Below are 12,654 nucleotides of genomic sequence, written 5' to 3'. Positions count from 1 at the left end.
ATATGAAAAAGAATCAACATGTTAAGAATGAAACTTAAAATGAAATCCACATAAAAGTTTAAGGAGCAGGTCCAGTCATTACCAGGTTCTTTGTTTAACTGGTTCAAAATGTGAAGTACTGGTTATGAAGTCATGTAGCATTATGGACATTGCAAATGTTTGAACAGGCAATATATGAAGGTGTGGAGATGAGACAGAAAGCACAGGAAGCATCTGTATAAAAAAATAAGAAATATGACTGCTCCATAAAGTAATTGTTATGGAGTTACTGTTCTTTTAAGCAAAGGCTGTGTGAGGTAATGGTAGCTGTTGAGAAATGAGCTGTTTGAAAGGGTATTATTCAATTAAACAATGGAGAAACTTAAAAAAAATAAAATAAAGTTTGATTTTGAAAGGAACCAGATCATTATTAGCCCAAAAGGTGGAACTGTAAGGCTAATAATATAAAGATGCTGAACACAGGAGCACAGTTATACCTGTAATATACACCAAAAGGCACAATGGACTAGATGTTTATTGTTACACTAGATGTGAGGGAACAATGCTTTAACAACTAACATATCACTGAAATGCATGTTTTAGTAAATAGTATCAGAAATATGATCTCTGTATAACTTTCAGCTGATGAGTGACTCAAATGAAATTTCTGTGCTACACATATTACCACTTGGCAAATACAAAACATTCTCATATTGAAAAAAGAATAACTGACACACAGTGCTTTTAAGTAAAACCAGAAGATGTTTTTAAATACAGTATTTTAAATAGTTCATCATAATATTGTGTGCCTTAATATAAGAAATGTTCACTATCTTGAAAAAAAATATGTAAAGGTTTCATAATTATACTTATCATATTTCAGCAAGTTCTCCTTGTCCAATAGCTGTCAATGTAACCTTTAATTTAACATTAACAAAAATTCTCATTCCTGTGTAACTACTCTGTTGCTAGAGATACAGTACAGGACAAACACATACACCCTGTCATTAGTCAATTAGTCCCCGTCAAAGAATATATATGTAAACTTTGCATTTTCCTACTTTTCTCTTTCTTGAGCTATGGTCTGGAAAATGTTGGTTGTCAGGATCATGAGTTCGGTAGCTTTGTAAAGAAAAATAATCTTTCCATGTTTTCTTTGAAACTATGCACAGACATGTTTTCTTTTTTGTGCAGTCTGCTAACACAGATTTTTGCCCAATTCTTTGTCACAGAGCTATGAGAGATGTGAATTGTATAGCAATACACATTAAAAGCAAATCACTCTAAAACATTCTTGAAGCAAACACTATTCAGACAGTTTTTAGTACCGTTTGCCTAGCTGCTAATAACATTAGAGGTTTGAAATCAAAATATATTAAATGCAGCTCTGCACACTTCTTATAACAATGAACTGTCATTAAATATTTATCACTCTATATAGAAGCTCCATGAAATTCATCTAATGACATGTTAAAGAAGAACCCTTGACAAAAATCTGAGAAAAAAATGTCCTGTATGAAACTCTGGGCTTTGTATCACAGAAGTATAAATATATTTCAGATGACATAACCTAATTAAATGATGTTTACTTCAACCTATCAATCATTGGATTATGGAAACATGTACGAATCTGGTAAGAATGACAGTGTATGTCTTATTTATTGATTTTTTTTTTCAGGTAGGTGAACAGAACCACTAGGGTCCTGCTTCAGTTACAACTTGACTAGAAAAGAAGTGATTGCAATTTAAACTGACAAAATGGATGTTATTCAGGAACAGATAAAATAGCTTTTAGGTAAATATTAGGCTAGCTGCCCTTGTTATTGTTGTTGTTGTTGTTGTATCTTTCGGCTTTTCCCGGTTAGGGGTTGCCACAGCGGAATTCCGGTCCACTAATGATTGGCAGCAGATTTTTACGTACCGAGTTGCCAGTCCTAACGTACAACCTTCAACAAAGGTATGCCCATTCACGCATGTCTCCACACAGAAGATGCTTTAGCTGAGAATCAAACAGGACAACAGAGCTGCCCTTATTGGTTATTATAAGTCTAACTAGTTTTCCTTGGTGATAAGCAAACCCTGTACCACTTGTTTGGGAGGTATACACCTTAATCATTATGCCAGCCCCCTACCCCATATAATTTTGCAATGCAGAGACAGCAGCACATTTAGTTCAGAAATATTAACTGTTTTAACACATATTAACAGATGAATAGAAGTGAACTGAGTCAAATGACTTGAAAACATAAGTTTAACATTTTGTGATCTGAGGAATAGTTGTGCATAGGACTCTGTTTAGATATATTGTTTGTCTGAATTAGTTATCTTCATTCAAAAAGTATAAAGCCCTCTTTTCTGTGAAAGCCCTAGTAGGATTTTTTTTTTAAATTAAGTGTAGTCATGCACTCCATCATTTCAATAGGACCTACAGCTGAAAAGCCTTAAAACTTAATTAAATATGTGATGCCCCTTCACTGGTCCAGTAATCAAGGAGCTCAATCATCACCACTGGCAACAGTGGGGAACACACTGGGAGGATGACAAGTACACAAACAGTAAAGTGCAATTTCCCTTAAGAACATCCATAGATCACAGTCAGTCTGGGTCTGGTTTCTCCCTCTTTCTCCAGATCCCCAATAAGACTACCCACTGGCACAGCTGTAGGGTTGAGATCTCAGCTGAGTGGCCAAACCAAGATCTCCAGTACCCTCTTTGTCCAACCAGTGCTTTGTGTCCCTGCCCAAGCAGCTGACACACACATTCTTTGAGATCTGGTTTATATACAAGTACACACATACACCTGGGCAAGGCTGGCACAGTTTTACTAGCTATGCCTCCTTCTGCCCAGGCTATAAGGTAATTCTGACTGCCACCAGCCAACTCTTATCAGCTGCTTTAAGGCCCTTAACAAAAGGTGTCCAATCTTACTGTGTAATGTTTCTATTAATTCAAATGGTAGTCTGACCAAGAACAAGGCTATTTAGGAGTTGCCTGTACAGTGTCACCATATAGATCTGCAAGTACTCTGTGACCTTAAATATCTCCAAACAGACAAGCCACAATTAAAAGGTTTAAATACATTTAATAATACATAATAAAAGAACAAGACAAAACCCAGCAAGTAATAAGTTACATCAGTGTTCAAACTCATACAAAATATTTAAAACAACATTGCAAGACAGCCTCAGATGAATAAAAAAAAGCTAAGCTATATTTTACTATATTCCTATTTGAATCTAAAAAAGAGTTACTATGCCCTAAAAACCTACTTACAGCAAGGCAAGTACAGAGTGAGTGGATGTTCTTGTTAGGTCAAAGACTAAATACAAAATGCCCCATCTCTCTGTGAGAGTTCTTCAATTAATATCAAGTATTACTGCTGGGTTAGCTTGGATGACATCACCTTTTCTCAGCTAGCTTTAGTTCTCAAGCTAAACCCCCATTGTCAGAATCTAATCGAATTTAGCATCTCTCTGTGAAAAACACATATCTGTCAGATGTTTGCAGAGCCTGTAAGTCATAAAACAATAAAACACTCCTACATCTCAAACCTAGTAATTACTTCTCTTTCAAGACAATACAAAAAAATTCCATCTCTAGACATTGTGTCTGCTAATGCACTGAAACTGAGAGTTAATATCTTCTATTTATGGCCCAGCAATTATAAAAACAATTTAATTTCAACTATTTTCTCTGATTTTTTTTTCTAGTTAACCTCCTGTATTCCATTTTCTATTAAACATATACATTTAAAAAGTCACAATAGTGCAGGTGCATTCGTGTTCTTTTCCAATAGGGCATACTGTGGTTACATTTTAGCTCAGTACTTTTCACACAATTCTGTATAAATCATATCAATATTCACAAATGGCGTGGCCAAAATGAGCATCAGATAAGAGCAGATATCTTCAGCTCCACCTAGTTCAACCTTTATGACAGGAATTTATAATTTTTAAGTTATCATAGGAAACATATTTTCCATTAATAGTTTCTTGAAGTCAATATCTAGGATAATATAAAAAGAAATCTTGATCTAGGCAGAATTTCCTGTCAAACATATCTTGGGAATATTTCTACTCATCAAAAATTCTCAGAATTAATTTTTTGAAAGGCAACAATCAAGAAGCTAGCTTCAGAAATGACTTACAAACCTTGATATCAAATATGCAAGACTTGACAACCAAATTAGATAAAATAGTCTTAAAAACTGACAACTTTAAAAAAATCCTGGAAGCAAAGACCTATAACAACAAGAAATAAAAAAACAAATAAATGGAATAGAGGAAGCTTTAAATGACATGGCAAGAGATTGCATGAAGGAGAAAATAATCTAGAATTCCTTCTAAAACAAAACAATCTTCTGCAAAATAAACTGAATGACTTAGCGAATAGGGCTCAAAGGAATACCTTAAGAATCTTTGGACTGCCTGAGAACATAGATGGTAATAATATGCCAAGCTTTTTATCATCTTGGTTACCCAAAACATTAGACTTACCAGAGGCTTTATCTTGGCATAGAAAGAGCCCATAGACCTCTGTCTTCCTCTAATGCAAATAAAAAAATGCCTAGATCAATTACAGTTAGATTTCTTTCCTCGCATGATAAAGAGATGGTACTAAAAATGGCATGGACAAAAGCCACTATTAAAGTTAATGAAACTGTTATTAGATTTGATAATGACTATTCTTCAATGATAATATCCAAAAGAAAAATATTTCTAACTCTAGTAAAAGAATTAAAGAAGGCTCAAATCAAAACTCCTCTTCTGTTTCCAGCAAAACTAAAGGTTTTTAGCCTGATGGTCCTATAATATTTGATAACCTAAATACTGCCCTGACATACATCGAAAAACATAAAATATTAGACAAAATAGAAGAGATGGAATGGGCAAACTCATCACTGAAAAGAATGGTGTCTGAAACATCCTGGAAACCTTTGGACAAACAAAAGAGACTGAAAAACAAATAATATCTTACACAATCCATCAGTCCATATATTCTATCTACAAAAAGTGTAATCTATAATATTTTGCCTTAAGGCAAACAAAACAGATAATCAGTATGGACTTTGAATATCTCTGACTTTAACATTTGGTAAATAGACAATTGATTGAAGGTTAGTTATACCACAAGTTTATTCTTTTCCCTCTTCTTTCCTCTTTTTCTGACATAATTAGTCAGTAGCTATTGTGCTTCAATTTGCATTGCTATATACTTCTGAACATATGAACACAGTTAAAAGAAAAAAAAAAATATATATATATATATATATATATATATATATATATATATATATATCATTAATATTTACAAATGTTTAATTAAATGGCAAAGTTAGTGTTTATATTTGTGACTTAGAGGTGTTTATAAGTTACAATCTGTTGAATTCTTTTGTTTAATGATATTACTAGCTTTAATAGGATTTGGGTAAGAGTTGTATTGAATGCTTCATCATTAGTGAAAAGGCACCCTGACATGCATTTAATGTGCCTCACGCACATAACATCAGAAAGCTGTTTAAAACCAGTATTTTTAGCTTCACTTACTGTTGTCCCACTTAATTGAATCAGAAGGACAATTTTGAGTTCCCACAGTCTTGAGATGCATAGTCGCAAGCTTAAGAAAGCCTCTGTATACTCCATTACTTCATAGAAACCGACTTCCAACTTCAAATCAAACTTTGACTTCCAGTGACGTGCAAATGTGATGAGACGAAATTGGGCACATAGATTCAAGCTGGTAAACCATCGCAGAAGAAGATAAGAATAAAAAAAAGGAAATTTAAGCAAAATCTGTAAGTTTAAAGCTTAATAAACAACTGAAATAATTAATAATAAAATCAGAGCTGTACAGCTTTCTTTTATAAATGACATTTGCTTACTAAGCTGTTACTATTTGTTAAGCCTTGTTTACAAAGTCTAGTGTAGAACAGGTTCATGGCAGCTGAGAGATGTTAACCTTATGAAATATCATATAGAGGAAAATGGTTATAAATCTTATAGCTGGCATATTTATGTAAAATTACTTCTCATGATCGTATATGCTTTAACAGTGAAACGCCTAATAGGTGGGCTCTGATATGCAGTCAGGAGTTGTATACATATTCTAAATTAATCAAAATATTATAGGTTATTTTGTCAAAATATGATTTAACATATAGCTCTTTGTCAAAGAGAATTTCATCTTTTGAATGGTATTGAGGCTAGTTATTATTGTAACTCCAAAGTGGGTTGCTCGGATAGACTCATTCATTTATATCTCTCTGCTACATATGCAAAAGTTGTATTGGAATGAAATTATAGCCCTATTTGATGTAAAATGTATTGGGTTGTAAATACTGCTTAAGAATGATAGCTGTTATGGAATTCTACAGTAACTATCTTGGTGTTAACTAGGTATATATTTTAACTAATCTATACATACTTTTAGGAGGTAAAGCAATGGTATGGGGACATACTAAATACATCTCTACTCACTGACAAAAGTTATATTACTAAGGGAAAACACTATATATGACAACATGTTACTGTGGTCTAAGTCTAGACTCATATATTTAAAAAAAAGAAAACAATAATAAAAAAGAGGTTTTAAAATAATGACATACAAATCTCTTTTATGTATTAGAATGTTTAATAATCCTGTTTTCTTTACCCAAAGTACAACAAGTTTATATGTATCCTATATAAGATGTTAGCATAGTAAGTAATTGATACATTTGGATGTTCATTCTAGGGATGTCTTTCAGCATATTATCTCAATACACTGTCTAAATTGGATAGATGATGACACATGGGTATATTTGAAATTTTTGTTAACATTGTTTGGAAAGCATTATCTTAACATTGTGTATATAAATTGTTAGTATTTTGTTAATGCTGATAGATTGCTAAACGTGAATTTTATAAGATCACATTTAGGGTTATATTCTAACTGGTATATGAGTCTCAAGTATAGTTACAATGGTTATTTTGGAACTGATTTCATATGTTTAGACATTAATCCAAAAATATGCATAGGAACTTGCTAAGATGATTGATATATAGAAGTTTTCATAAATAAGAAAGTTTTCCTTATACCTATATGATATATTGTAGGTCAATGTGTTTAAATATTGTTCATAGGTTCATACGTTCATAGAATGGTACTAGGCTATAGGCCCAAGGGCCTATGTAAGCCTAGCCAACAAGGTTCCCAAATAAATCGGGCTTGACTTTTAAAGTTATTTTCCTGTGCCACTGTCGAGCAGAGACACAGAAGTGATCCTCGAGGTGTATTTCCTATTTTCCATCCACTCATCAAGATTTTCCTTGAAGAGTCCTAATGAAGAACTTTGCTTGACATAGATCAGTAGCCTGTTCCAGAGTATGGGAAGTCTCTGGGACAGGAAGCTATCCCTCCAGCATGTCCTGTTTATTGTGGTGACAAGGTTTAGGTCCGTAGAGCATGTAGCTCAGAGGGATTGGGATTTCTTTAGGTGTAGCATGTCCAACAGCTCTGGGTTTGACATAGCTTTATATGTTAGGCAGAGATCACCTCAGAGTAGGCGATATGCTACAGAGTAAAGCTGGAGTTTTTTGAGGTGGTCAGTGTAGGGCATTTGTTGGAGGCCAGTAATCCTCTTTGTGAGGTACTTCTGTGGCCTTTCCAGCTTCTCTAGATGTCTTGTGAGGTACATTCCAAAAGGGGCATTGTACTCTATAATGGGTCTAATGAGTGTCGAGTAGAGGGGAACAATGACCTCTTTTTTCCTGGATGAGAACCCTTTTATGATGAGGTGTGCCATGTAGAAGGACTTCCTGACTACTGTGGCGATGTGAATATCAAAGGAGAGACTGTTGGCCACCTGGGTCCCAAGGTCTCTTATCACTCATTCGGTGTTTATATATTAAAGTTTATATTGCAATTTAATGTTATATATATAAGTTGATGAGTTAAAATTCTAATACATAAGATTGACCAATCTTCTAAATTTATATACTGGTTGGGGCTAAGACCCTGCTGTTGCAGATTATGTGGTAAAATTGATTGGATGTTGCTACTCAATATAGGAGTTTATAACTCCAGGCTGAGTGCGGGCTTTGTATATACAGTTATGCATTTTTTTTATAATGGTAAAAAATACTTTTTCAAGACATCCATATTGTATTATACAAAATGCTCTAACACTATATAGTTCCAAATCAAATTCTATATTTAAAACTAACCCATTCTTGATTAAACAAGTTACATCCATACAAAACAAGGGGAAAATTAAAATAAAAAAAGAAATAGAAAACAAATATGAATTAAAGCTAAAGACATTAAGATTATTAAATAACCAGAATGATTATGCTGAGAGGGATCTCCATTAACATTAATGATTTGAATAACCCTTGTAAAAGAGGAAACCTATTTAGATTTTTAAACTTGCAAAAATCTAACATAACTTTATTACAGGGAACTCATCTTCTAAAACAAGACATAACCAGACTTGATACAAATAAATTTATCATTCTATCTAGTTCTGAACATTGACAAAAAAAGAGGTGTAGCCATTATATTGAACAAATCACTACCTATCCCTAAAATAATTAATACTTATCAAGATGATAAGGGAATGTTGTGCTCGGTTATAGTGGAAATAAATTAAAAAACCTTTACCTTGGTTAATGTATACTGGATACCAGTTATAGGAATAAATGCTCTTATGCAACACTGAAATCAAATTATTTCCTTTACAAAAGTAAATATTATAATGGCAGGTGACTTTAATTGCACCCTAAATGAAAAGGAAACTAATATTAAAGGTAAAAGAAGGATAACCTCACAGGCAAACATTTAAAAGACTTTATGAACTCATTTCACCTTAATGATATAAACAATCAAGCAGGCCCGAATTCATTACCCTTTTTCTTTTATTCTAATAGACATGGTTCCTATTCTAAAATAGATAGAGTCCTAATTTCTAATCAGTTAAGTAATGATATAACAAAATCCATGACTATCTATTGTCCATTATCTAAGCATAATTCCATTACTTTTGAATTAAATATTAACTCATTATCTAAAGTTCAGTTTAGAAGAATACCAGCTTACATTACCAAATTAGAAGAATTTAAGGAGCTCATTACAAACGAAATAAATAACTTTATATAAATAAATACCACCCCAGATACATCTGTCATTTATATTTGCGACGCTCTTAAAGCATACTTATATGGGAAAATAATCAACTGGTATAACAACAAAAGGAAAGCCTGGGATAAAGATCTACAGGAGATTCAAAATAAGCTAGATAACCTTAAACTTAAACAAAAGGTAAACACATAAATAATGATATTAAAGAAGAAATTGATATAGTAAATAACAAATATCTAGATATCCTTAGTCATAAAACAATGATAAGTTTACAAAACATAAACATCTTGTTCTTTCCAACAATCCTAAATATTTAAATAGGCTTAAAAATAAATCCATTAGGCTTAGTAAACATAATCATAATAAAGAAATATATTCCCTCACAACAAAGAGAAAGGTTTACAATGTTCAAGACATATTAGAAGAATTCAGGGAGCATGTCCATACAATTAATCAAAAAGAAGTTTTTATGGAATCAAATGAAAATATAAAAGGTTTTATAAATAAATACACTAAAAAAATCTTAACAAACAACAAGTAGACCTAATAGACAATAATATCTCTCATACAGATATTCAGACACAAATTAATAAACTTAAGTTAAAGCTCTCGGAAATGGTGGAATCATACCAGAAATATACAAAATTATGGCCAGAAATACTTTAACATTATTACAAAATGTTTTTTAAAACCACAAAAAGAATCTATAAGCCCCCCCCCTTCATGGAAATACACATTTATAGCACCAATAATAAAACCAAACAAGAATTCAATGACATGGTCCTCATATAGATGCATTTCCCTATTAAACATGGATTACAAAATATTTATGAATATTTATGCAGACAGATTGTAGTATCTCCTCCCAAATTTGATAAATGAAGACCAAACTGGTTTCATAATAAATTGAAATTAATTTGATAATGTTAAAAGAACTCTATCATTAATAGATTACTCTAATAAAAAAAGATCTAATCCTAGTAGGTTTAGACATAAATTCAGCCTTTGAATCAATAAATTGGGACTATTTGATTGTATTTCTTAAAAGTCTAAATTTCTCAGATAACTTCATAAACTTAGTAAAACATTTATATAAAGGAACCCAGGCATATAGCAAAATAGGTACTTACATTTCACAAAATATCCTAATATTAAAAAAAAACTAATTAAGGTTGTCCCCTTTCCCCTCTATTATTCACTTTAATCATGGAACCATGGGCCAACAGTATTAGAATGAATAAAGATATAAAAGGATTTAATATAAACTCTGAGTACGCATCTAAAATCCAGCTATTTGCTGATGATGTGTTATTACACTTAATGGTAATATATCATCCATGTCTGCTCTATTTGTTTCCATGGACAATTTCCAAAATAAGTCAGGCTTGACTTTTAACAATGAAAAAACAAAGATTTTTCCTATCTATCTTAATAAAAGCAATATATGATATCAATATCATAAATACATTCCTGACTCAGGCCAGTTTACATCTTTAGGAATAACATTAACCAAGGATGTCAAAAACATAATATATAATAATTACAGCAATGTACTTAACAATATTCAATTTCTTATAACTAAGTGGAACAAAATCATCTTTACTATGGAAGAAATACTACTAATAAGTAAAATGATCATTCTCTCAAAAATATTATATATCATGCAATCAGTTTCTTTACTCCCCACAAAATCAGTAGTTAAAAAACTAAACTCAATGATATTAAGATTATTTTGGTTTCCTAACAAACCTAGAATTGCCCTAAAATATCATTTGAGTAGCTGGGCAAATGGAGAAATTGCCTTCCCTGATTTAGAGTTATGCACATTCTCTTCCATAATCAAAACAATAACTTTACTAGTGGATCCTCTATACTCAGCTAAATGGAAAAAGTACTGGGAAGCAATAAGCATGGGCGTATTTATTAGTCCACAAACATACAAAATAAACATTTTTAAATAATCTCTTTATTTGGATATTAAAAGATCTTTTTTCAACTCAAATAACACCAAAGTACTCAACTAACTATATTTCAACTATTATAATCAGTTTTAGAAACTTAATTTACAAATATGAATTATATAAAGAATGTTTTTTTCTCATATACCCTATAGCCTTTACACAAGGAATTATTTCTGCTTCTGATCCCATTAAGATATCATTATTCAATGAAAAAGGATTGATTTGTTGGTTTTAGTTGTTGTTAAATAATGAAATTAAATCAATAGATTGCTTAACTCTAGAATCTGAATTAGAAAATAATCTTTGGCTAGAACTACAAACATACAAACAATTCCTTTTAAACAAACTTGATTTAATATCTCCCTCAAATAAGGAATCTGTTCCATTATTGTTAAACTATCTAGACTTAAATATACAGCATAAAGCTACTCTCAACAGCAAGCTATCACAAATATGTAAGATAATTAGAGAATAAAACACATAAAAGCTCTGACTATCTGTGGAATTATTATACATCTATTAATAATGAACAACCATCCGAACAAGATAAAAAATAATATTCTGGTATCTGCTAGTAGAACAACATCCTCTCTTAGATGGAAATTATACACATGGAGATTTATACATAGGGCATTTTACACACCATATATTATGAATAAGATTACTAAAAAAGAAAGTGTATGCAAAATATGTAAATTAGAAAAAATGCTTACTGGGCACACGTTTTTTGATTGCAAGGAACTGAAAAGTTATTGGGAAAATGTAAATGAGTTTCTATAAGCCATATTTACAGACAACTTTAACATAACTAAATCTATGGTCCTCTTTAACACATCTATTCATTGTAATGTAAAAAAATTAAGCTCCCTTTGTTATGGTCAATTCTTACAGTGGCTAGGAAAATCATAACAAGAAGTTGGATCTCTGAATCTCTTCCTACATTCAGTGAGTTTAAAAATACTATTACAGAGGTTTGTCACATGGAACTTTGGACTATCAAGTCAAGACCAACTAGAAAAAAATATTCTTATAATTTGCGGGTTAGTTTACAGGAATTATTAAAAAAAGAATGTACAACAACTTGAAATGTGATTTTAACTTATGCTTTTGGAAAGCATAAATGGATGTCTTTGTAAATACTTGTTGTGTTCAATATGTAAATATGTATTTGATTAAATGTTAAATCTTTGTTATAATTATATTTGTAAAATGTTTATATATAAAAACCAATAAAGCTGTTTAAAAAATAAAAAAAAAATCACAAATGACAGAATTATTGACAAAATTCCAGATAGCTGGGCTGGCAGTATTTCCCTTTGTCACAGCATAAAACTAATTTCCTGATTGTGTGCAGATTAGCTAACAGATCTTAGCTTCAGTGTGCTGCGAACAGGTCTACTGTGGTCCAGTTTTAGTATTTTAAAAAAGGAAGTATAGGTATGTTTACAAAAATGGATAAAATATATTCTAATGTGTGTGAAGAATGAAATCATTAGCTGTTGTTGGCCTAGTCTCTTTTGTGTACAGTCTATACATTCTATAATAAGTAGTCATCCAAGCCTGTGCTTTGGCAATGATATTTTTAGTAAGCACACCG

This window comes from Protopterus annectens, chromosome 3.part0 (assembly GCF_019279795.1).
Source record: "Protopterus annectens isolate FY-2018-M chromosome 3.part0, PAN1.0, whole genome shotgun sequence".
Taxonomy (NCBI): Eukaryota; Metazoa; Chordata; order Ceratodontiformes; family Protopteridae; genus Protopterus; species Protopterus annectens.
The sequence above is the reverse complement of the archived record's forward strand: the minus strand, read 5'-3'. Positions refer to the sequence as shown.